The sequence below is a fragment of the Lissotriton helveticus genome, chromosome 7 (genome assembly GCF_964261635.1).
Source record: "Lissotriton helveticus chromosome 7, aLisHel1.1, whole genome shotgun sequence".
Classification (NCBI taxonomy): Eukaryota; Metazoa; Chordata; class Amphibia; order Caudata; family Salamandridae; genus Lissotriton; species Lissotriton helveticus.
This window is the reverse complement of record NC_136068.1, coordinates 329806711-329830493: the sequence shown is the minus strand read 5'-3', so window position 1 is coordinate 329830493 and position 23783 is coordinate 329806711.

The window sequence follows — 23783 nt, the reverse complement described above, 5'->3', positions numbered from 1 at the left end:
TCCCTCCAGCTTATAAGTATCCTTGATCTTTAGTAAGGAGTCAGTCAGGGTACCAGACTGTATGCCCTGTCTATGTGCCACAATTTTGCTTTCGTGGTACAATGAAAGCAACTGCTTCCAAGAAACCATGGATCAAACCACAGTTTGGCTAGTCCCAAGCGCACAAACTCGTTTTTTATGTACTGAAACCAGGGAATATTCCCTACAATCGAGTAGTTCAAGATTTCCTGCATCTCGGACCTGTAGTTTGCCAGCTCTGGTGTGGTACATACTCTGCGCCAGAAGGTTAAGGGCCTAACACCCAAGTCTTCATCAAGCGGCCTTAAGCCCAAATCAAGCCTCATCAGCAACAGGGGGGTACTAGGGGGGAGAGATAAAAGCTGCCTGATAAATTTATTCTCCGTTACCACCATCTCACGTTTACACATATGGCCCCAGAGTTCACTACCATACATAACCGCTCCCCTGGCCTGCGCTCTATATATCTCTAATGGGGGACCGATTGTCATGATGGTAGATTTGTTTTTATTTATAAGGCTATCAACTCCTCCCGCCAGTTGGGCCAGTTTAAGATGTGGTTTTGTTTGATGGTGTCCCCAAGACATATTCTCATTTAGAGTCACCCCTAGGTATTCAAAGGTTCTAACCCTCTCCAACCTATTTGCAGCGATGCATGGATTAGGACGTGTTTTTGATGGGGGATTAAAGATCATATATTTGGTCTTAAGAGTATTAATCTCAAGGCCATGGTTTCCACAGAATACCTCGGAACCATTAAGGACTCGTTGGATCCCCATAGGTGATTTAGACAGCAGCAGGGTGTCGTCCGCGAACATAATCGCCGGCACCCTGCTGCCGGCAAGTCTGGGGGCATCACCATCCTCTACCCCATTTAAATGGGCGATTACCCCGTTGACATAGAGGCAAAACAGGGTCGGTGCCAACACACAACCCTGTCTTACCCCCCTGTCAACGGGGAATCTATTAGATAGAGAGCCATCCCGGCCACATCTAACCTGCGCATAGTTATCCGTGTGTAAACGGACAATCATATTTAAAAGGTGTTGCGGTACCCCCATGTTGGTTAGGACAGACCAGAGTTTTCTACGGGGTACGAGATCAAAGGCCGCCCGTAGATCTACAAAAACGGTGTAGAGGCTGCCACCCTCCAATTTTACCGTTTTCCAATATAGAAGGGCCAAGCAGAAGATTTGATCTATGGTAGAGACTTTCTTCCTGAACCCTGCTTGATAAGGGCTCAGGACTGAATGATCAAGCATCCACTCAAGTAGGCGGTCCAAGATCATCCTTGCAAAGACCTTTTGTGGGACGTCTATGAGGCTGATAGGCCTGTAGTTGGCTGGGAGCAGATGAGAGCCCTTCTTAAAGATGGGTACAATCTTTGTCCCCAGCCAAGTACTAGGAACCTCCCTCCCACCCAAAATTGAGTTAAAAAGGACCTGTAGGTATGGGGCCCAGACAGTTGGTTCATGTTTGAACAAGTCTCCCGGGAGCCTCTCCAAACACGGAGCTTTCTCCGCTCTCAATTTAGCAATTGCGGCACCAACCTCCGCCACAGTGAATTCTGCCTGGGCCACTACGGGGCTATGGCCCATCTCTGGGTTACCTATGTCTTCTACCTGATCTGTACTAGCCTGTGAGTATAGGGTACGGAAGTGAGCCTCCCAGACACTAGAAGCAATATTAGCTTCTACTGCTGGTGTTGGATCCACAGAGCCATTTTTAACGAACTGCCAGAATTTCCGGGCATCTCTAAGGTTAAGGGCACCCACCATTTCAGACCAGTTTTCGTTGTCCCACTCGGTCTTGGCAATTTGAATTAGGTGTTTATATTCAGTCCTCTTTGCCCTAATCAACACGGTGCTACCCCTTTGCTTTATAGCCTCAAGAAGTTCGGCTTTGGCCTTCCTGCAGGCTGTGTTGTACCATGAGGCTTTTGACGATTTGCTATTCTTTTTCATTACTCGCGGGTTCAGTACCTCTGCTAATGCACTGGTGAGCTCCGAGTGAAGATCCCCAAGTGCATTGTATTTCTCCTCAGACGGGCATAATGAATTAAGTTTGTCTACTCTTTGTAGGACCGGTACTATTGTGGCATAGAGCCGGGAGATGGATTCTGGGTTCCTTATAACTTTAGCCCATCTTATTCTGCGTCTATCGCTAGATAGGATCGCTCTAGGGTCCGGGGAGGTATTGGGCATCTGGTTCTCAGTGATAGTACCGGGCACCTGGAATTTCAGGATCAGCGCATTGTGATCACTTTCGTCACGTGGGGTTACCTGAAAGCTCCTTACCATAGCCCAGTCACGGATCTCCACAAAGATATAATCTAAGCGTGACTCGTGCCCCGGTTTATTAAAGGTGGGTTTCGGGGGAATATCCCCACTGACCCGCCCATTGCAGGCCCTTATAGAGTTATTAAGAGTCAGGGCCATGATTTGGGTAGCAAGCGGAGTCCAGGACTTCACTGTTGGGCCCCCAACAGGTGGTATATCTCATTGATCATCCTCCTCCAGCGTGGTGCCCTCCAGGAAGGCTGGCAATGGCTCGAATTGACAATTAAAGTCACCCCCTACCAGATATGGGGTGCCTAGGGGGATGGTACCAAGGAAGAGAGATAAATCCTCAATTGTTCCTGAGACGTTAGTCATGCCCGTTGGTCTTGAATATACATTGACTAATACTAGTTTAGCCGCATTTGGCCATTCCAATGCCACACTTTGGATATCCGCAGAGTTTGTCTCAAGTGTCCTTACAGAACATCCTAAGTGTGAACCCACCCAAATGAGTAGTCCGCCAGACGGGTGTCCCTTCCCACCCCATTTTGCCTAGATTGAAAATGAGGCAAAACCAATGCGCCGGTGGTCCTCCCTGGCCCAGGTTTCCTGGAATAGGCACACATCTTGCGAGTCAATAAATGACCCCCATTCGGGCAGGTCAAGTTTGTTTGATATCCCTGCCAAATCCCAGGAAACAATTGACAGGGAACCTTGTTCTCCATTTGCTTTTAGGCTATTATTCATTGCCCCGTTTACTGCCCGAGATGGTAATGCCTGAATTGTGATTGGGCTACTGGGTCCACTTAGGTGTTTCGTATCCTCACTGTTACTATCAGAAACACAGTCCGGTACACCTATTTGACTGTCGTCTTCATTAGTCTCACCATCTACTTTGGGGAGTCAATCTACACCCTCCAAATCTGTTAGGGGATCAAACCTATTATAGACTGGGAAAGGGTACACTAGCCTGTGAGATGGATTTGCTCCCAAAAATCCTCTCTGTCGAAGGATGGGATAAGAATTATGGCGTCCATTATTCATAGCCCCTGGTTAAAAATAATCAAGGCCCAGGGATTGGATATCGCCCTCTCGGCCGAATCTAGGTTCTCTCCGAATATGGTTTACCCCCCATGTATCCCTAAAATTCACTAGAATACAGTCCCCTTCAAGAACTTTGGGGTTGTTGCCCACCCAGTGCACCCTTCTAACACCCAAAATCTCTGTATTCAAAGATGGAGGGAGAGTCCTGTTCCGATTTAGCCAAAAGACCACCTTATTCTTCAGTTCCCTGTACGATTCTGATTTTCCTGCCCCCAGAGATCGTACCCCCACTAAAACTATTGTATAGGGGGCTGCCTCTGGGGGAAGGTTTAAACAGGGGAGTTGGTTTTTACATACTTCCTTATCCTGCTGGGCTTGTCTATTGGGCCTTCTATCTACTGATAAACCACTAAATAAGGGCTGGGATGCACGTACCGGATCCATTACCTTCCCACCGAGCCTTGATGTACCTACTTGTTTCTTCGGGTGGGGTTTTGACAATGGTGTGTTTATTTTTTTTTCTGTTTTTTTCTAGGTTCCTCAGCAACCACCCTAGCAGTAGTACTGGGACCCGGGTCCTTTATGGTAGTATCTGGAGAATTAATATGGACAATACCCTTGGCCAAATCAACTAGCTAAAAGTGAATTTTCTCCGACCTGCTTTTCAATCTGATCTAGCTTAGAATTCATCATCCTAGTTCTCTCTAGGAGTGGCAGCATCAGAGATTTCACCAGAATCTCAATTTTTCCCAGGAGATCACCCTCAGGGACAATTGGACAATCAGAGGGGCTAATAACTTCTGTATCGGGCCTAAAAGAAATAGGGAGCTGAACAGCGGCTATTGGGGCCGGATTTGAAATCTTCTTTTGTTGTTTGGCATGAAGGCCCGTCAGAGAGCTGCCCCTTCTTTTCCTACTATTGGTTTTCGTCCTAGCTGGGGAGCCCTGGGTCAAAGTGGGAAAGATGAAGTAACTAACCCTGGGGAATTATACAAACCAGCGTTATCACTGCTAGGGGACAGGGTCAGGGATGATAGGTTTGTACTCAAACTATCTGAAACATCCCCAACATCCACCAACCTAATTTCGTCCCCTGGAATATTTATGGGCGCCGGAGAAACCGTCGTCCCTATGCGACCTAGGGAAGACCGTTTCCCTGTTATTAAATCCAAGGAGAGGTGCTTTTCTACATAGGCAATCTCCTTTTCCAGTATGGTGGAGGCTCTCTTGAAGAAGTGGGCTGGGGATGTGGGTTGATTAAGCCAACTGACTGAAATTTTAAAACGGATTTTAATTGATTGCAAATTAGAATTTTAAATTTGTGTTATGATTGAAAACGAATTATAATACACACCTGTACTGTATAGTGCTTAGATACGCTCATCATAGCGCTGTCAGGGGCTTTTTACACTGTAACAAACACTCAGTGCTCTGTCATACTGCCTGCCCGCCCCGGTCCGACTCGGTAACCAATACCGTTGAGCGGAGGGCGGGACAGGTACGAGCCTGAGCAATACACTTCCTGCTCCCTGCTGGTGACTCGAGCGGTTAGCGCTCCAGCTTTTAGGTCACAGGGGCTACTTAGCCACTCGTCGGCCAAAGCGCGCAGCGGTTGCACGCAGGGGGGCGCCTTCAGACGCGCCGAAGACAAGCCAAAGACCTGCCCGTCTGCGCCCGTCCGCGCCAGAACGGGCCAGGGGCCATGGCTGATCCTGGTATATTACCCCAAAATCCTATCCCAGGACATATAACATACTCCTCCAAAATATTGCGCAGCCTAAATAATTCACTATCATTAGGCGCCGCCTGCATTTGTCAGCTACAGGTGGAGGGTTCCTTCTCATGCCGCTTCTGTCATTCCCAATTCTCTACCGAATTGACTATGCCTTCCAACATGTACAACCACCGCACTATGATAGCCATGCCCATGCCAGGTACTGATATTCCCCCGCTGGGGAGAAAAAATATCTTATGTAATGTCAGATCCCTCTCCAAACACACTACGGAGGTTTGGGACATTATTTCCTCTCACCAACCGGAAGTATGTTATCTGACAGAAACGTGGCTTAAACCACATTGCACTCCGGATATAACTCTTGCTATCCCTTGCAATTATAAGATACTGAGATTGGACCGCCCGGTGAAAACAGGTGGTGGAATTGCGGTGGTTTACAAAGAGGATCTGAGAGTCACTATTTTAGAGGAACTTAGTTCCGCTGATATCGAAATAATGGTTTTTAAAATTCAGGTATCTCCTAAAGGACATTACAGAGGTGCTTTAGTCTATAGGCCTCCAGGTCCCTATCGGAATTTCAATAACACTCTACTCGAACTACTTGCTCCTTATATCATTAATGATAGGGAGTTTACACTAGTTGGAGATTTTAATGTTCATACCGAAATTCCGGACTGTAATGAGGCACAAGCGTTATTAACAGATCTATCTTCTCTGGGTTTAACACTGAGAAACAGTGGACCTACTCATCGAGCAGGCCACACTTTAGATCTAGTCTTCTCTAATGTCCAGCCTGTGTTGTGCCCGCCTGCTATTCAGGTGAACTGGACTGACCACTTCATTGTGGAATTTACCACTCCTTTTCAGGCGCCAAACCTCTCTTATCCCAGCACCTTGCCCTGTATCCGGAGACAATGGCACAAAGTCACCCACTCTACCTTTAGAGAAAAGTTCATCCCTCCTAATTTTCTACCTTCGGATGATATTGAAATTGCCCTTGCTAAATTTGAAGGAGAAACTAGGAAAGTCATTGACAAAATTGCTCCTCTAAAGCTTTTTAAATCTAGGCCTGCAAAAAAACAAGAAGTCTGGTTCTCAGATCACTTGAGAACAATGAAACAAGGGGCTAGAAAATTGGAAAAAAGATGGAGAACCTCTCATCTTTTGGAGGATAAGAAGAAATATTGGTGTGCACTGTCCTCGTATCATAAGGAAATTCGTGGTGCTAGGAAATCATACATTGCATCCCAACTACAAGAGGCTGGAAATTCTCCGAGAATTCTTTTTCAAATTTTACAGACTTTTGTTAAACCCCAAGCATGTGAAGCCCCTGACATGGCATCTCAACAGTTGTGTGAAGACACTGCATGTTTTTTCACTAATAAGATCGATAAAATTTATGAAAAAATAATTTTGACAAATCAGGCCCCACTGATCGTTACAGAATCCTTCCCTGATCCTGCAGAATGCATACCTGTTGTACATTCGCTGGACGCTTTCCCTCCCATATCTTTGCAAGAAACTTCCAATCTTTTAAAACTAATTAAAAGCGGGAGTCCAGAGGATACTATCCCTGCTAAACTAATGCCCACACTCGATGAACATCTGTGTCCAACGATCAGTGAACTAGTAAATATCTCACTTATCTCAGGTGCTGTCCCCAAAGAATGGAAAAGGGCTCTTGTCAGACCCATAAGGAAGAACACCGCCCTATCGTGGTCTGACCTGACAAATCTTAGGCCCATCTCCCTGTTACCTTTTGTGGGAAAAATTATAGAAAAACATGTTAACCATCACCTATCTGCACATGTGGAACTGGTAAAGGCCTTGGATGAATCCCAATCGGGATTCCGCCCCAAATACAGTACAGAATCCACTCTTTTGTCTGTTACTGATGATCTCCATGCCTACCAGGACAAGGGCCTCTCAGTCATCTTGGTTCTATTAGACCTATCAGCAGCGTTCGACACCGTGTCCCATACCATCCTGACGCAACGGTTGTCGAACGCTGGCATTCAGAACAAAGCTCTTGACTGGCTAAAGAGTTTCCTGACTGACCGCACCCAGAGAGTCACCATGGGTGCATATCGCTCGGCGGAAAGAGAGATTTCTAAAGGGGTGCCACAGGGCTCATGTTTGAGCCCTACTCTTTTTAATTTCTACGTGGCACCCCTGGCAGGAGTTCTGCGTAGATATGGCTTTATCCCCATATCATACGCAGATGATACACAGCTCCTTTTCCCCTTTAAAACTCTCACCACGGAGGTCAGGAAATCTTTTTCGACAGGCATGAAAGAAGTGGCAAAATGGATGGCCACCAACTACCTCCAATGAAATGTCACCAAAACAGAGATCATGCTATTTGGAGAGGCTAAAATACTCTGGACTCCTGAATGGTGGCCGTCAGAGCTTGGAGCAGTCCCTGAACCTAAACAGGTTGTGAAGAATCTGGGGGTCAGGTTTGATCATGACCTGTCATTTAAACAGCATACCAACTATATATCGGGGATCTGCTTCCACACCATTGGACTCCTCCGTAAGGTCTTTCCACTTCTGCCTGACTCGGTAAGGAAAACGCTTATCCAAGCAATGATCCTCAGCCGGATTGATTACTGTAACGGTTTGTTACTATCAGCCAATGAGGGAGTGTTGGACAAATTGCAGGTGATCCAGAACACGGCAGCTCGCCTGGTTCTGAATGCCCCTCCGAGAACCGCTTCAAAACCTCTTCTGAATCGCCTACATTGGCTTCCAATACGACAGAGGGTCAAATTTAAAATATGCTGCCTGATCCACAAATGTCTGAATACACAGGGACCAATTTATCTAGAACGGAAATTCATTCCTTATGTTCCAGTACGATCTCTTAGATCTAGCAACAATTTCCTTCTTGTGGTCCCTCACATAAACAAAGTAAGACACGGAGGTAGAGCCTTGTCTACTACTGGCCCCAAACTGTGGAACAAGCTACCTCTGGCATTAAGACAGTGTAAGGAAAACCTGACATTCCGTAAACTTTTAAAAACCGCTCTTTTTAAAAATGAAGTCTAGTTCATTCCCACATTATCAATGTGTTGCTGATTTCTGGTCAAAAAGCGCAGAGATACTCCTGTTGGAGTGATTCAAGCGCTATATAAACTCATAAATAAATAAAATAAATAAGAAGTGATCCAGGGTGCCTGTTACCACCCCGCCAGAAGTGGGAAATGCAACATGGCGATTTTTTCCAGACCGCAAAGACATAATAGTTATAACCACAACCAACCTGCACTTTTAAATAGCAATCACAATCGTGCCTGTGATCCGCAGGAATTTTTCATGAACTAAAAGTATCTACAGTTAACAGTCAAGATGGGCGGGGGGGCGGCCCGGCCTTAATCGACCTTGGACGGCTTTAGACGGCCCGCCCTTTGCCCGGGCTTAGCCCGGCTAGTCCCGTGCGCGTCCCACTAGCCTCGCAGTCCCACCCACGGTCGTTACCTCACGCCCTCAATCGGCAGAGCTCCCAGGGTCCGGGCTGATCCATGCTGTCAAGAGTCAATAAAAGTCAATTAAAAAAGATGAGCAGGGCTGTAGATGGAAGCGGCAAAGTGTCCTCACTGTTGACGGCTACGAGCGCCCCCTGCGGAGCGGGGGCCGCGAGCCGTAATAAGGCTGCTGGGAGGAAGAGGCGGGAAGATGCCCCAGCTGCAGCGTAGGTGGAAAGCGCTGTGCAAGCTGGGCCTCTCAGTCCCACCCGCGGTTGTTACCTCACACCCTCAATCGGCAGAGCTCCCAGGGTCCGGGCTGATCCACGCTGCCAAGAGACAATAAAAATCAATTAAAAAAGATGAGCAGGGCTGTAGATGGAAGCGGCAAAGTGTCCTCACTGTTGACGGCTACGAGCGGCCCCCACGGCGCGAGGGCCGCGAGCCTTAATAAGGCTGCTGGGAGGAAGAGGCGGGAAGAGGCCCCAGCTGCAGCGTAGGTGGAAAGCGCTGTGCAAGCTGGGCCTCGCAGTCCAACCCGCGGTCGTTACTTCACGCCCTCAATCGGCAGAGCTCCCAGGGTCCGGGCTGATCCATGCTGCCAAGAGTCAATAAAAGTCAATTAAAAAAGATGAGCAGGGCTGTAGATGGAAGCGGCAAAGCTTCCTCACTGTTGACGGCTACGAGCGGCTCCCGCGGAGCGGGGGCCGCGAGCCGTAATAAGGCTGCACGGAGGAAGAGGCGGGAAGAGGCCCCAGCTGCAACGTAGGTGGAAAGCGCTGTGCAAGCTGTGCCTCGCAGTCCCACCCGCGGTCGTTACCTCACGCCCTCAATCGGCAGAGCTCCCAGGGTCCGGGCTGATCCACGCTGCCATGAGTCAATAAAAGTCAATTAAAAAAGAGGAGCAGGGCTGTAGATGGACGCGGCAAAGTGTCCTCACTGTTGACGGCTACGAGCGGCTCCCGCAGAGCGGGGGCCACGAGCCATAATAAGGCTGCTGGGAGGAAGAGGCGGGAAGAGGCCCCAGCTGCAGCGTAGATGGAAAGCGCTGTGCAAGCTGGGCCTCGCAGTCCCACCCGCGGTCGTTACCTCACGCCCTCAATCGGCAGAGCTCCCAGGGTCCGGGCTGATCCACGCTGCCATGAGTCAATAAAAGTCAATTAAAAAAGAGGAGCAGGGCTGTAGATGGAAGCGGCAAAGTGTCCTCACTGTTGACGGCTGCGAGCGGCCCCTGCGGAGCGGGGGCCGCGAGCCGTAATAAGGCTGCTGGGAGGAAGAGGCGGGAAGAGGCCCCAGCTGCAGCATAGGTGGAAAGCGCTGTGCAAGCTGGGCCTCGCAGTCCCACCCGCGGTCGTTACCTCATGCCCTCAATCAGCAGAGCTCCCAGCGTCCGGGCTGATCCACGCTGCCAAGAGTCAATAAAAGTCAATTAAAAAAGATGAGCAGGGCTGTAGATGGAAGCGGCAAAGTGTCCTCACTGTTGATGGCTACGTATGCTTCGGTACTGATGAGCTTCACAGGGTGGGACAACTGGAATATAAGTTGAAAAATACTGAACTCTTCTGGGTGTAAGTAGGCCTAGCGTACAGCTGGAAATACCTGGGCATAGGCAGGTATAAATGTGCTAGGGTGTAGGTTAGGATAAAGTTATAAGAATATAAGAATGTAAGTAGAGGTTGAGGTCCCATTTGAGGCATTTCGTTGCGCGCACTGCATCACATTTTGTGATGCAGTGCGCGCAACGAAATTCGTTTTATTTATTTAAATGTTTACTTATCTGTAAAACTCCGTAATCCATGCATTACTACCCCCGACACTGCCTCTCCCCCTGCCCATGTCACCGTCCTACAGAAACACCTACTGCCGACCGCTACTGATATTTTCCACGCTCGCAATCGGCAACTTGATGCTGCTGATCGCGAATGAGGAAAAAGTCTCGCCGGGATGTGGATTTTGCTCGCTCACTGACGCCAACTTGACGTTGAGGACCGCGAGGAAGCAAAAAATTTGTTATTGCACAGAGCTACGTGCAATTCGTGTAGCGCGTAGAAGCGTAAACTAGGCACGCTCCGCGAGCGTAGCGTAGTCCTACGCCCAGGGTTACTTCAAGTAGAGCCAATTCAGCACTGGAAGGAGGACGAATTTCTGATTGAGAGTTGTGTAAAAGATTATTAGCTTCTAAAAATGAGGACAGCTATTAATATTTTTTCTAAACTCTTAGAGATTGTCGGCAAAAGTGAAGTAAGTCTAAAACTGCTCTTTATGGTAGGGTCTCCCTTAGGCTTCTTCAACAAAGGTACTATGGCAGCTGTTAAGGAAATAATCAAATTATTACTTAAAACATTGAGAATAAATGGCTACACTAGATTAAGGATTGGAGAAGGACAAGGATCATGTGGAGATCCAGTTGCATTTACTTAACTCCTTAATTACTTGTTCCAGAGACAGATCATTAAAACTGATAAAATAGAGCCAGAATCACTTCTGAGTTGATCGAATTTGCATAAAACATTTCTTCAGTAAAGGTTGAATAGATAGTATACATCGTATCATAAAAAACAAATTGAAAAACCATTGCACAATTCCAATGAAGAGGTAACTGTGTGTTATAATCTCCTGGAGATAAAAAATGATTAAACAATTCAAGAAAGCGACATTCATGCTAGTATAGAGGCAGATGGTCATAACTGATGTAAAGAATGTGTGGTCATGATGAATCCCTAGTTTGGAGCCTTTCAAAGAGAGTATATAAAAGAAGAATGTCAGTGCAATCCTTTTAATAGATTCGCTTCAATAAAGCGGTGTTGGTCCTGCACAAGTGTTTGTGACCTCACTTCTTAAGGGAAAACTTTGGAGGTCCCAAAAAATATACCTACATTGACAAAGTCCCGGTCCCAGATACAGTGGAGTCATACTAGTGTGATTGCAAGGGTTCAGGTGGGCCCTAACCAGTATGTTACCCAAATATCGTAGTTAGAATATCAACTGACATAAATATTGTGTCCTAAATGTTGTTTCCATGGATATCTCCCCACGTGAGTTAGTGATAGAAAATGTACACCCAGTGGGATGATATTGCAAATGATATTTAAGAAACAGTATTTATGTGAGACCATATTTCTGGCTACAATATTCTGGCATTCAATCTGGAGCAAATAGGAACGCAAGAGGATTCGATGGGCATGGCTGGCCTTATGGGCCATCAATTTCCATTCACTAATATTGACGTAGTTGATTTTCTAAAAGTATGAAATAAAACCAGCGATGTATCAGGAACGCTGAACCATCAAGGGCATAGTCAGGGACATAGCAGATATAGTAGAATTATTAGGGCTGAGTTTCACTTCTGGGTGCTAGGTGTGGTGAATCCAGTGACGTAGCTAGGTATCGACTGGGGTGACCGAATTTAAGCGGGGGGGGGGAGGGGTGCTGGCTGCAGGTAAGAGTAGGGGGAGGCCGGCGCCCCCAAAAATTGTACAAACCGGGGCAGACCACCACCCGCCCCCCCTTGCTACGCCACTGGGTGAATCAGTAGAACAATGCATCCATGGTCACAGGTCGCGCTTCTGGTGGATGCCCTTCACCTATCATTCTTTCAAGGTTCATAAAATGAATAGCATTAAGTTGGATAGCAATAGGCATCCCTTATCTGTTTATAGCACTGATAAAAATAAGCTGCAATATTATGCGATGCAATCCAGAGGCACTGGCCCTATTTCCTTGCTTGAATTATGGGCCATGGCTCACTTGTGAGTAATGTAAAGAAGACCCAGCCGCACTCACTATCCACCTCTTTGCGGCAGATGAGGGTACGCATTATTAATGATTCCCTCATTTAAGGCTTATAGGTAAATGCTTCTAAACAGTCAGGCTCGCTGTTAATGCCAGCACTCTATTCGCAAAATAAACGGAAGAAAAGTTGAAAAGACCCAATGTACACAGGCTTTCCAATTGCTCCCGCAATGGAGTAAATTGTGATCGTTTCTATAATCCGGAATTTGTCACTCAGTTACCTCTTTGCATTTTTTATGCTGAAGAATTTCTTTCGCTGTTAACAGAACAAAGTTTCTGTAAATCCATAAGAATTAAAGCGTGCGCGCAGGCCTGTTTGATCTGAGGGATCTGAGACGTACAGCATAATGTAATGGGAGGCCAAAGCGGAGATGCTGCTTAGCCTTTGATGGTCTCTGGAATATATAGGCCATCATTACGAGTTAAGGGCTAAATTCGGATCCCTGGGCAAACACTTGTTAGCACAGAGATCGGAATTGTGAGTTGTGTGATAATTATCTCTCTCTCGCAGTTTCCCTGATAGGTTCCGACAGGTAAAACCTGCTAAAATGTATCGATAGAGAAAAGGGCGATGGAAAACACACAGAATTCAGGTGCGTATTCACAAGCCGCTATCGCCACCACAATGTCACTTTTAAAGACGTTTTGGACGCGATACAGGCTTCGCCTTATATACATGGCTTAACACTACCTTGTAAATAAGGCACTCTGTCATGCTATACTTAGCGTGAAAGGGGAGGGCAAGGGGTGTTGCTGTGGGCGTTCCACCGCAACACCCATTGATTTCGACGCTGCTCCATATTTTCAAGGGTGCCGTAAATATGCGGCAGCTCTACAATTAAGACCATGGAACACCTGGTCTTAACTTGGAGAAACAAGGAGAAATGATTAATTTCTCCTCATTTTAGCTGTTTCCATGTATGCTGCATTGTGCAGCATACCTGGAAACAGCAAAACGCCTATGAGTGTTTATGTGCAGGAAAGTGTCCCTTCCTGCACATAATAAAAACTATGTTTTGCAACTTGTTTGTGTGCTGTGTTAAGCAGCACACATAGAAGTTTCAAATCACCATTTCAGATTGTTTCCCTTCCTTCACATAAACAATCACTCCCCTGACTGCAGGCACCCTTGCACTATGGTGCAACGGTGTCCGTTTTGGCGCTAGGCAGCTAAATTAAGCACCAGCGCAGCGGGAAATGCAGAGCTCGACCATATTCTTGTAAATATGGTGCATCACTATGTTTCTAAAGTGATGAAGCATGTCGTTAGCCTCCTTGTAAATATGCCCAAAAATGTGTTTGAAACTGATTACACCTGTTATGCCTCATTTTCCAGATAAAAACTCAGAAGAGGAAGCATTTACCCACTTAGTAAATACTTCACTTTGAGAACATGGTATTTGCCATGTGTGGTAAACATTTCACCCTATTCCGCCTATCCTGTAATGAGGGCTCTGGAGTACTTCCGAAACAGCAGAGCGAGCCCATCTGCCAATCTGCCACAGGCTGTCACTTAGACGCCATGCAATGTAAGCTAAACTGGAAATCATTTGTTGGACCCTAAACACAGGGAGAAAATTATGTTTGTCAGGACCTCTAATTTTTTTAATTTTTTTCCATAAGGAAACTCCACTTTTGGAGTTTGTTAATGAAAACAATAACATTTGAAAAACAAAAAGCTTTGCTAAAGAAAACATAGTACCCCACTAGCAAAGTTGCCTCTCGTGAGAGCAACTGGTCAAGGTCAAAAGTTTAGTTTATTTAGATCATAATCTTTAAACCATACACAGTGCTTACTTACAATAAAATAGCAGCAATCATCAATATTCATACAAAATTATCATTAGATTTCAATCCTTTAAAATCAGTTTAAATGGACTTCCCCCAGACAGATGTCAATTGACAGCAGGTACACATTTTTTCAGCAATTCCAATAGTTCCCTTATAAAACTCATAAAACCAATTTTCTCTAGACAATTCCATTTAAAACCTTAATATTTACTGATTTATTATAACCCTATGTACACTTTTTAAAAATTTCCCAAGTGCAATTGCGATATCAATGTTTGGAAGTTCTGTTATTAGCTCAAGTGCTTGTCTCCTGTTCTTTATATAATATTTTGTAAATATTGGGCGCAGTCAAAGTTTACGCTGTTCTAAATTATTTAAACAGTCTAACAGAAAGTGCACTATGTCCCCTTTTGTGCCCAGCCTGCATTTACAGTGCCCATTAGGGTCCAACATTTTGGTCTTAGATTCTTTATTTGATAACCATGGGTTGATCCCAATACGTAATCTTAGGATCTCTTGTCTAAGCCACGTGTTAGGCAATAGATCCAAATAAGGGAACCAGGATTCCTTTGCCCATGCCTTCATCATGAAATCCACTGATATTTTTTTCCCTAAATATTCTCTATCCATACTTCTTGTAGACATTTGTCCATTAGTACGTAATTCTTGTTTTGAGCACTCTATAGTTAGCGCCTCACTAGACATATCCACTTTTATATCTTCGCAGGCCTGTAACATTCTCTTCTTACACATTTTGGCCCATTTTAGGTCACTTCGTTGTATTTCGTTCCGGCACCAATGTGCAATTTTTTGGTCGTTTTTTAGGAGTTTCCAGAACCGAATTACTGCACATTGCGTCTGAACTCCCCAAGCTGTTGTTCCTAGCTCTGTTCTTATGGCTTGGACCATTGCCGATTGGGGTAGGGATAAGAGCTTTTTCATGCATTTTCCTTCCTATATGTCCCAGGCTCCCTTACCGCTCAAATAAAGGACCTCCGCTCCGTAGAGGACTTGTGGTGGAATCATCGCGTTAAATGCTTTCAATAATGGCCGATGAGCCTTATCCCCATAATCCCGGTTAAACATTTTTAAACCAGCAATTGAAGTTTGTGATTTCGTTTTTTGGGCTTCAAGGTGTGTTTGCCAATTTAATTTCTCATCGAACCACACACCTAGATATCTGTATTCATTTACGGATTCCAATTTAAGATCCCCTAAAAACCAATTAAACTTAATCGCTTTTTTCCCAAAGCATAAAACTTTTGTTTTGTCTAGGTTTACCTTTAAAAACAACTTTTTGCAATATTCATTAAAAGAATTCAGTTTCCTTTGGAGGCCAATTTCTGTTTGATCCACTATCACTAGATCATCTGCATATAGCAGACACAACACCTTTTTGCCGTCCATTCTTGGACTGGCGCTACCCTTTACTTCGAGGTATTTTGGTAATTCGGCTAGAAAGATGGAGAATAACTGGGGGGCCAGTACGCAGCCTTGCCGCAGGCCATTTCCAATGGGGATTTTTGGCGTTAATGTCCCCTCAGTATCCCTGATGACTTGGGCCCAATTTTCCCGGTGCAATTCTTTTAATACCGTCAACAAATCTCTTGGGATATTTTCTTAGTTAGTATTTCCCAGATGCAGTCCCGGTCTACCGAGTCAAATGCGGCTCGGAAGTCGACGAAGCAGCAACAGAGTTTTCCATTCTGTTCCGTCGACTTCCTCGCCATTGCCCATAGGGAGAAGCAGTGATCTATTGTTGAATGACCTGCTCTAAACCCTCCCTGTTCAATTGGTAGTATTGAGTACTCTTCCACCCAGGCATTCGGTCTGTTAAGGACAAGTTTTGAGAAGACTTTTGCCCCTATGTCCAGGAGATTTATCAATCTGTAATTTTTCGGTTCCCCTGGGCTACCCTTTTTATGGATAGGCCTGATTATTGCCCCCTTCCAGTTTGATGGCATTTTTCCCTCTGTTAGGATTAATTGGAAGAGGTTTGCGAAAAACTGTGCCCACCATTTTGTTTGGGATTTTAGGATTATAGCTGGGAGGTTATCCGGCCCTGCTGCTCTAGTTAGGTTCAGCTTCTTAATTATTTCTCCAATGTGGTCTTCTGTGAAATCTGATTTAAATTCGTCTGAGATTTCCTGCCACCCTGGTAAAGCTCTTACTCCTGAGCCTAATCTTGCTTCATACAGTTCCCTTATATATTTGTCCCAGGCTGCCTCACTTACTACGCATATCATTTCTCCTGCAGGTGGAGACGAGCCTGCTTTTATCAATTTCCAAAATTGTCTCAAATTTTTATTTTCAATTGATTCTAGCAGCTCTCCCCAGCATTTCTCTTTGTAATCGATTTTTGCATCAAGGGCCATCTTCTTAAGCTCTCCTTTTAGAGAGATTATATGTTTTTTCCTCTCTAGATTAAATTCTTTCCTCTGTTTTCTAGCTTCTGCCCTTATTTCTCTTTTTTTAATTTGGCAGTCCATTGAGAACCATTTCAAGCGGCTGTCACGGTTTGTTTGGACTTTACTTTTATTCTTTTTTAGTTCTATCCTAAGACATTCCACTAATTGGGCAATTTTCTCCTCGTACCATTTTAGATTTGGGTTTTCTAGATTTACCATTTCTATCTTTTGTTGGAATGATTTTAGCTTTTCCACATAATCTTCGGTTACTCTGGTTGTTGACCTTTTTGGATAATCTAATTCTTGGTGAATCACCTTTTCCCTTGGTTCCAGCCTTCCCCATTTTAAGCTTACCAAAAGCAAATTGTGGTCACTACCCTCCCCATTCAGTATTTTAAACTCCTGCACTAGGTGGAAGTTCCATGCTGGCATAAAGACATAGTCGATTAGAGAGTTTTGCCGACCTTTTTTAAAAGTCTTCTATGCCTTGTAGTCTGATTTAAATCTGCCATTTAGGCAAAAGAGTCCCTTTTCCCCCAAGTAATTGACCAATTCCCAATCCAGCTTTGAGGGGTCACATGTTGGAAACTTTGATATGTTATTCCATAGGCGTCTAGTAGTTCTGTGCACCAACGATCGGTCTTCCCTGGGTATAGTTTATGGTTAAAATCCCCTAAAATTAACAATTTGTCTGAAGTGTACCTTTCGAAAATATGATCTACGTCCTGCTTGTAGTTTCCCATCTCTCTTGCATAGTCCTCTACATTGTCCCATTGTATATATACATTTACAACAATCATCTTTGCATATGACTTATCCAGACAGAGATGGTTAATTCTACATGCCAATAACCATTTACACTTTACATTTAATATTGTCACATATCTTAGTATCTTCGTTGAGATAAGCGTCATTATTACCCCCGAGGGGCGACCAAATCTTTGTCTCGTTGCCGGTCGATTTAGTTGATAATATCCCTCGAAGATGGGGCTTTCGCCGCATGCCCAAGTCTCTTGTAGGCAAGCAATTGCTACTTCGTTTATACGAAGCTTTAACTGTTCCCTTTTTAAATCATTGCCTAGCCCGTTTATGTTCCACGTTAAGAGACTTAGGGCAGTCGGCGACCCTCTCTCCTATTCTATATCGCTCAGTCCCCCGACTACCTCACTTCCCACCAAATCGCACTCGCTTGAGTCCCCTAGATAACTACATTGGCTCCAATTGCCCCACCAATCCTCTTTCACAGTATTATTTATCACCACCTTTAGACGGTTATCCCCTTCCTCTTTACCCTGGTGCATTCTCACCTGTCTCTTTCCCAGACCTGCGTGGCAGCTTAGGAAGTCCCTTCCTGTAAGTACTTTTCCCCTTAGCTCTTTTTCAGTCAGTGCCTTTACTCCTTCTTGGAGAATCTCACTGGCTGCCCTCAGAATTGCCTTTCTTACTAGGTCTGAGTGTAACAATACTTTTGTTATTTCCCCACCTGTGGTGCTGTCTATAAAGCCCACCTGTCTTAAATCTTTTGTGTCAATCCCACTCAGGCTTCCACATTTTGAGAAGATCGACAAAATTTGTGATCTATTTAGGGGTTTTATTTTTCTTGTCTTCTTACCCCTTTGGACTTCTTCTGCTGGTCCTAGGTAGACCCATTTAATATTCCCCTGATCATATCCTTTCACTGGGGGTTCTAAAGTTTTCTGTCTTGGCCCTTTCTGCCCTGTTACTGCCGTTTCTGTCTCTTGTGGCTGGGAAATTTCTTCCGGGTTCCTGTGTCTCAGAGGGGTCTGCCTTTGACTTTTTAATAAGGGGGTTATTCTCTGGCCTATGAGTTTTTTCTTTTGTACTGTCCCTTTTGGGTCCCTGCCTTTCTTACTCTTTTCTTGTATGATTTGAACCTTCCTTGATGTTTCTATTTCCAAAGGTCTGGTCGGGACGAAGGCCCGAGCCATAATGTTTAGTGTATCTCCGGTTTCTTTTTCCTTCAACTTCTCCTTTGGCCCTACCTGTGTGGCCTGCTTTTTTCCCGCTCTACCTTTGGTGTGAGTTCTTACAAGGTCGCATCTCCTTCTTATTAACATTGGGCGCCTAGAGATATAGACATTATCTGGGAGCTCCATCCGACTATTTTCCGAGCTTTGCTCCATAGCTCGGGGGGTTCCTACTGGTCTTATCAGGGTAGGCATTTGGCCTTTGATTCTAGTCAACTCGTCCTCTATCCTCTTTAGGTGTTGCTTTTGGGCATTCAGAACTCCATTGTTCAGCAATGAGACTTCGAGTATCCCTTGCAGAGTTTTTTGCAGCATAAATAGAAGATCCATCATTGAGGTGGTAGGGGCAATTGAGAGGTCAGGGTCATGTTGGCTATTTCTCTCTGGGATTATGTGGCTTCTGGTTTTCCCGGTATTCTGCACATTTGAGTTATTTCCCCTTTCTTCACTCAATGGTACTTGGCTGGGGGATACCTCCCAAGCAAAACTTGTCTTCAGGTTGACTCTTCTCACTTGATCTTCATTCCCCGATACTTGGGGGGAGAACAGTTTTGGAGATGAAGAAAGCCAAGGTACCAACAAATTTGAATTCTGACTGTTTAGTATTAGATTTATTAATAGGGGATCCTCCGGCTCTTCTTCCTGATCTTTTTCTGGCGTTCCTCTCAGGTTTTGGTCCTCTTGAAGCACGTTATCCGTTTCTCTATATGTTGTCTCGGAGTCCTCCTCCTCCTCAGAGTCCACATTTATAGCCGTTGGGTTTTGGATTTTATAATGTTTACCTAAGAAGTCCTTTACTGGGTTTGAGGGCTCTGTATTCAGTTTTTTTTAGGGATGTTAGAGAGGACCCTTTTTTTACTTGCGGGGCCTTTTTTGGTCCTTTTTTACATTTTCCCTTCTTGCGTCTCTCCACGGAAGAATCCTCCTGGGAAATCAGGCTCTCTTGGCTATCATCCCTTAAACTGAACTCAGCCGGTTGTTTGCTCGTCTCCAGGCTGGAATCTTGTGCCGCCTTCCGCGCTTTCTTTCTTAAATTGCGGCCCATACCCTTTTGTAGGATTAAACTGGTGGGGGTTTGTTTTTCCCCTACTAGGCTTACTTTCTTTTTACTGCACAGAGTGGGTTACTAATCACCAATTAGTGTTCATATATTCTGGCTTAGACACACACACACCTCCCACTCCTCCACACTGTCGCTGACTTACCTCTGTTGGGCGCTATCCACCAGCCTGCCTTGCCAAGGATTGATGATGCAAATCTCTTCCTTTATCTCCTGTTGGGGCGCCCAGAGGCTCAATGGTCCGGGCTGGCTGGCCGACTTTCGGAGGTCCCTGGTAGCCGTTTATAGTGCTCCCCCTCAGGGCACCTAGGGGCACAGTTTGCCGCTTCTCGCACTTTTCTGGACCCCCCGGTCCTAGGTTTCTCTGTCCTCAGCCAGGGGTGCCCAAAGCTCTGTAGACTTGCTGCAGTTTCTCCCAAAACGGCGCGGAGGTGAGGGTGGGGTCAGTTGAGCTCGCCCCTCCGCTGTCCCGCGCCTCGCAGCACAAACAGTCCGGACAGCTATAGATGGACACACCCCTCGGCTCGCGTCTCCAGCCGCACCGAGTACTACACTCGCTGGGCGTTTTTCGTCGCTCTTCCTCCCTATTACGGTGTTCAGCTCCCAGCTTTGGGTTTCCGCAGCGTCTACGGCGTTTGGACCGGCATTTGGTCCGACGTCTCTATCGCGTTACTCCTCACGATGCGCCTCCTCCTCCTCTGGTGCTTCCGGCAAGGCAAGGCAAGGTGGGGCGTAGCGGCGGCAACAGAGGTAGCGGCGGCCTTCGGTTGTGGGGAGAGGGTTACAACCTTGGTGAGCAACTGCCATACAGGAGGTTGCACAGAAGGCTTTAAAGATTCCTGCCAAGCAAGCAAGGGTGGGCAGACCGAGGCAGAGGTACGGAGATCAGAGCCTGGATTGGAAGGCCACCCTTAGGGTCATCACGACATTATCTTTTTATGGGACATTTAAAGGATGAAATGAAGCGGCTGTTGTTACAATGATTTCTAACAACTTAAGAATCGAATTACTTCTGTCAAGAACTTCTTTATGAAACAATCTTCCTCTTGGGAATAACTTTCATATATTAACATTATTTTACACAGTATTGAATAATATTTATTGCTCACGCTTGTCGTGGTGTGAAGTGCTCTGTCACCCCTAGTGTTTTTATCTATGCTGTATAAATAGAACTCCTGATAATATTAACTAAGTAAATGTGCAACACTGAACAGGAATTATTCGTGGAATTACGAGTACAAGAAATATTTCTGTGAATAACTTCAACTTGTAAATCCATCCACTTAGGTGTTTTGATATCAAATGTACGTGCCTAAATTTTGTTATGGCCTAAGAAATCTCACATTGGCCAGATTATTTTTTGTGCAGTTTTATATAGCGCAAACCCGACCTGAATGTATTGGAGTGTTTTACATGAGCACCAGTTGCATTATTCAAGGTCACGTAAAAAAAATTTTTAGGCAAGGGACATTCAGTGATTTGCCTAGAATCACAGTATGTGGTGGGCGTAAAGCCTCTAAATACAAGCGCCTCAAACTTTTCTGCCATTTTTCTAAATACCTTACCATTGATAATTGAATTCTAACGGCAATATATTGCTTTTCTAATGACTTTGCCAAGCATTTGAGACTTCGGGCTGCAGTCCCTGCTTTCACCGAGGTCTATTGTTTCATGGGCTTCGCAGCTCAGGTTTTCACAGGTTATATTAATACCCTGATGTATTGACTCCCATGGATAACAAAAGTAAGACTTGTGGGGCATATTACCAAGCAATAGGATTAGCGGGAAAAAAATATCACCAAGCACCGAGGATTTTTACCGCTGAGATACCTTGATATTATCAAGATTTATCTCAAAAGCGGTAAAAATCCTGCGAAATGCATGAATTTCGCTGTAAAATCAGCGATATTCATGCATTATCGTGACAATGCTCTTAGCCATGTTATCCACCTTCCATTGGATAACATGGCTAAGAACTGCTTTTAGCAGGCGTTAGCTTTTGGAGATATTCGCGCTTAGCGCGAATATTTCCAAAAGTTGTTAATAGGAGTTAGAGATGTTAGCGACTGCTTCAGTCACCAACATCTTGGCACGCCCACTTTGCATGTCATTAGCGATAATTATCGCTGACATGCAAAGTGGGCCCCTAAATGCCCGCTATCGCCTACAAGCTGTCGCTAACTGGTGTTAGCGACAGCTTGGTAATAGGGCGATAATGCCCTTGGTAATATGCCCCTGTGTTTGTTTTCAAGTCATGGCCATGTAACTTTTTTGTGGCTCGAAGAGAGTAAGCTAGTTTCCCGGATCAGTTATAATGATAGATATTGGAAAATGTACACGTACATCTGTACATTGAAATCAACATTTAATTTGTAAAATACTCTGGGGCATATGTACAAGCCCCTATCGCCACCACAACGTCACTCATACCGACGTTGTTGTGAGGATAGGGGCTGCGCCTTATGGTCAAGGCAGCCTTGAGTCACTTAACGTGGCTTAACGCTGCTTTGTACATAAGGCCCCCTTTCACAGTTTTCTTAGCGTGAAAGGGGTGGGCATTGGGTGTTGCGGTGGGCATTCCACTGCAACACCAATTCATTTTGACGCTGCCTCCCCATGTACAAAGGTGGCATACATAGGAGGCAGCGCCAAAACTAAGTCCAGTTGAATCCTGTTCTTAGGTTGGCAAAACAAGGAGAAATGCATTATTTGTCCTAGTTTTTGCTTTTTCCATGTGTGCTGCCTTATGCAGCACACAGGGAAAAAGCAAAATGCCATGTTTATTTATGTACAGGCAGGTGTCCTTTCCTGTACATAAACAAACCTTTAAAATAATGCATTTTGTCACTTTCATGTGTGCTGCATGAAGCAGCACACATGAAAGTGATAGAATGGCATTTTATGATTTTTATGTGCAGGAACAGACATCTTCCTATACATAAACAATCCCCCCTGCACGCAGACACCCTTGCACTATGATGGAAGGGTGCCTGCATTGGCACTCAGTTGCTAAACTTAGCGCCACCGCAAGGGTAAAAGCAATGCCCAAAGCACTGTTCAGAAGCACCAAATACAGAAGGTATCTAGTCTGAGTATACCTCAGGCTTCTTTATACCACAGCCAAACACTTCCTACCCCTTTATTGCACTCTTGCAGGTTGTGGCTTTGTCCATTGATGATGGTTTTGCCGTCTTTCTCTTCGTCCTTCTTTCACATTTGTGTGGTTTTCCCTCTCTAGCTCTCTGGAAATGCCTGATGAGGAAAAATAAGTGCTGGTTCCCAAAAATATGTGCTGGTGGCCCCAACCAACCTCCGCTGGCTCAAATTAAGTACTGATTTTTTTCACCACAAATGTTATTTGGTGTTTTTCAATAAGACAAGCCATTACGGCAGCAAATAATAGGCTACATACCCTCAAACAACAAGAGCATAGAAAACTGGCACAGCCCTTCCCAATCCCCCAAACCCCACAATGCCCCCCCACAGATCCTTGAGGCGAATACACTTTTAGTTTATGGCAGGTTCCCTCATGTGGTATTCTCCATATGTTTGTATCTCAGTGTACAACTGGGCATTAACAGTGCTTACCGAGGCTAGAACTAAACCTCTATAAACAGCCCATATGTTTGGGTGCTTTTGAGGAGAGCCCCTGGCCTGAAAGACAGCTATTTCTAAACCCATAGAATGGTCCATACCTCACTTCCATGTGCCTATGGACAGTGGAGAATTTGCTTTCCACATCTTAGTAATGCCTCTCTTGGCCAGTGTGAGCCCCAAGAACTACAGGTGTCGTTTATAGCGGCTCCCGCTAAGACCCTCTGTGCTATGAGGAAGAGTCAGTTTGGGATCTAGTGGGATCTCCCAAGAAAGGACCTTGGCGAGGCAAGATGTCACTCACCGCCAGTAGAACTTCAAGGACAATCAATCCCACACTGTGTGTATGAAGGTGCCCTTGTCTATCCCGCACCAAAGGCACATAGGGGACCTAATCACTCCCATGACCCACAGGAGATGCCTGGTGTAATAAGCACTATTAGATATTTGATTTGAATGAAGCGAAAGTGAGAAAAAATAGCTGCTTCACGGGTGGGCCCCTGGGCCTCTGTCCAGTCATTTTCTTCATCCTCACCTACATCTCCCTGACATATCACCGAAGAGCTGGTAGTGTTGTGGTACTATGCATGGTTAGTGGCTGGTAGAT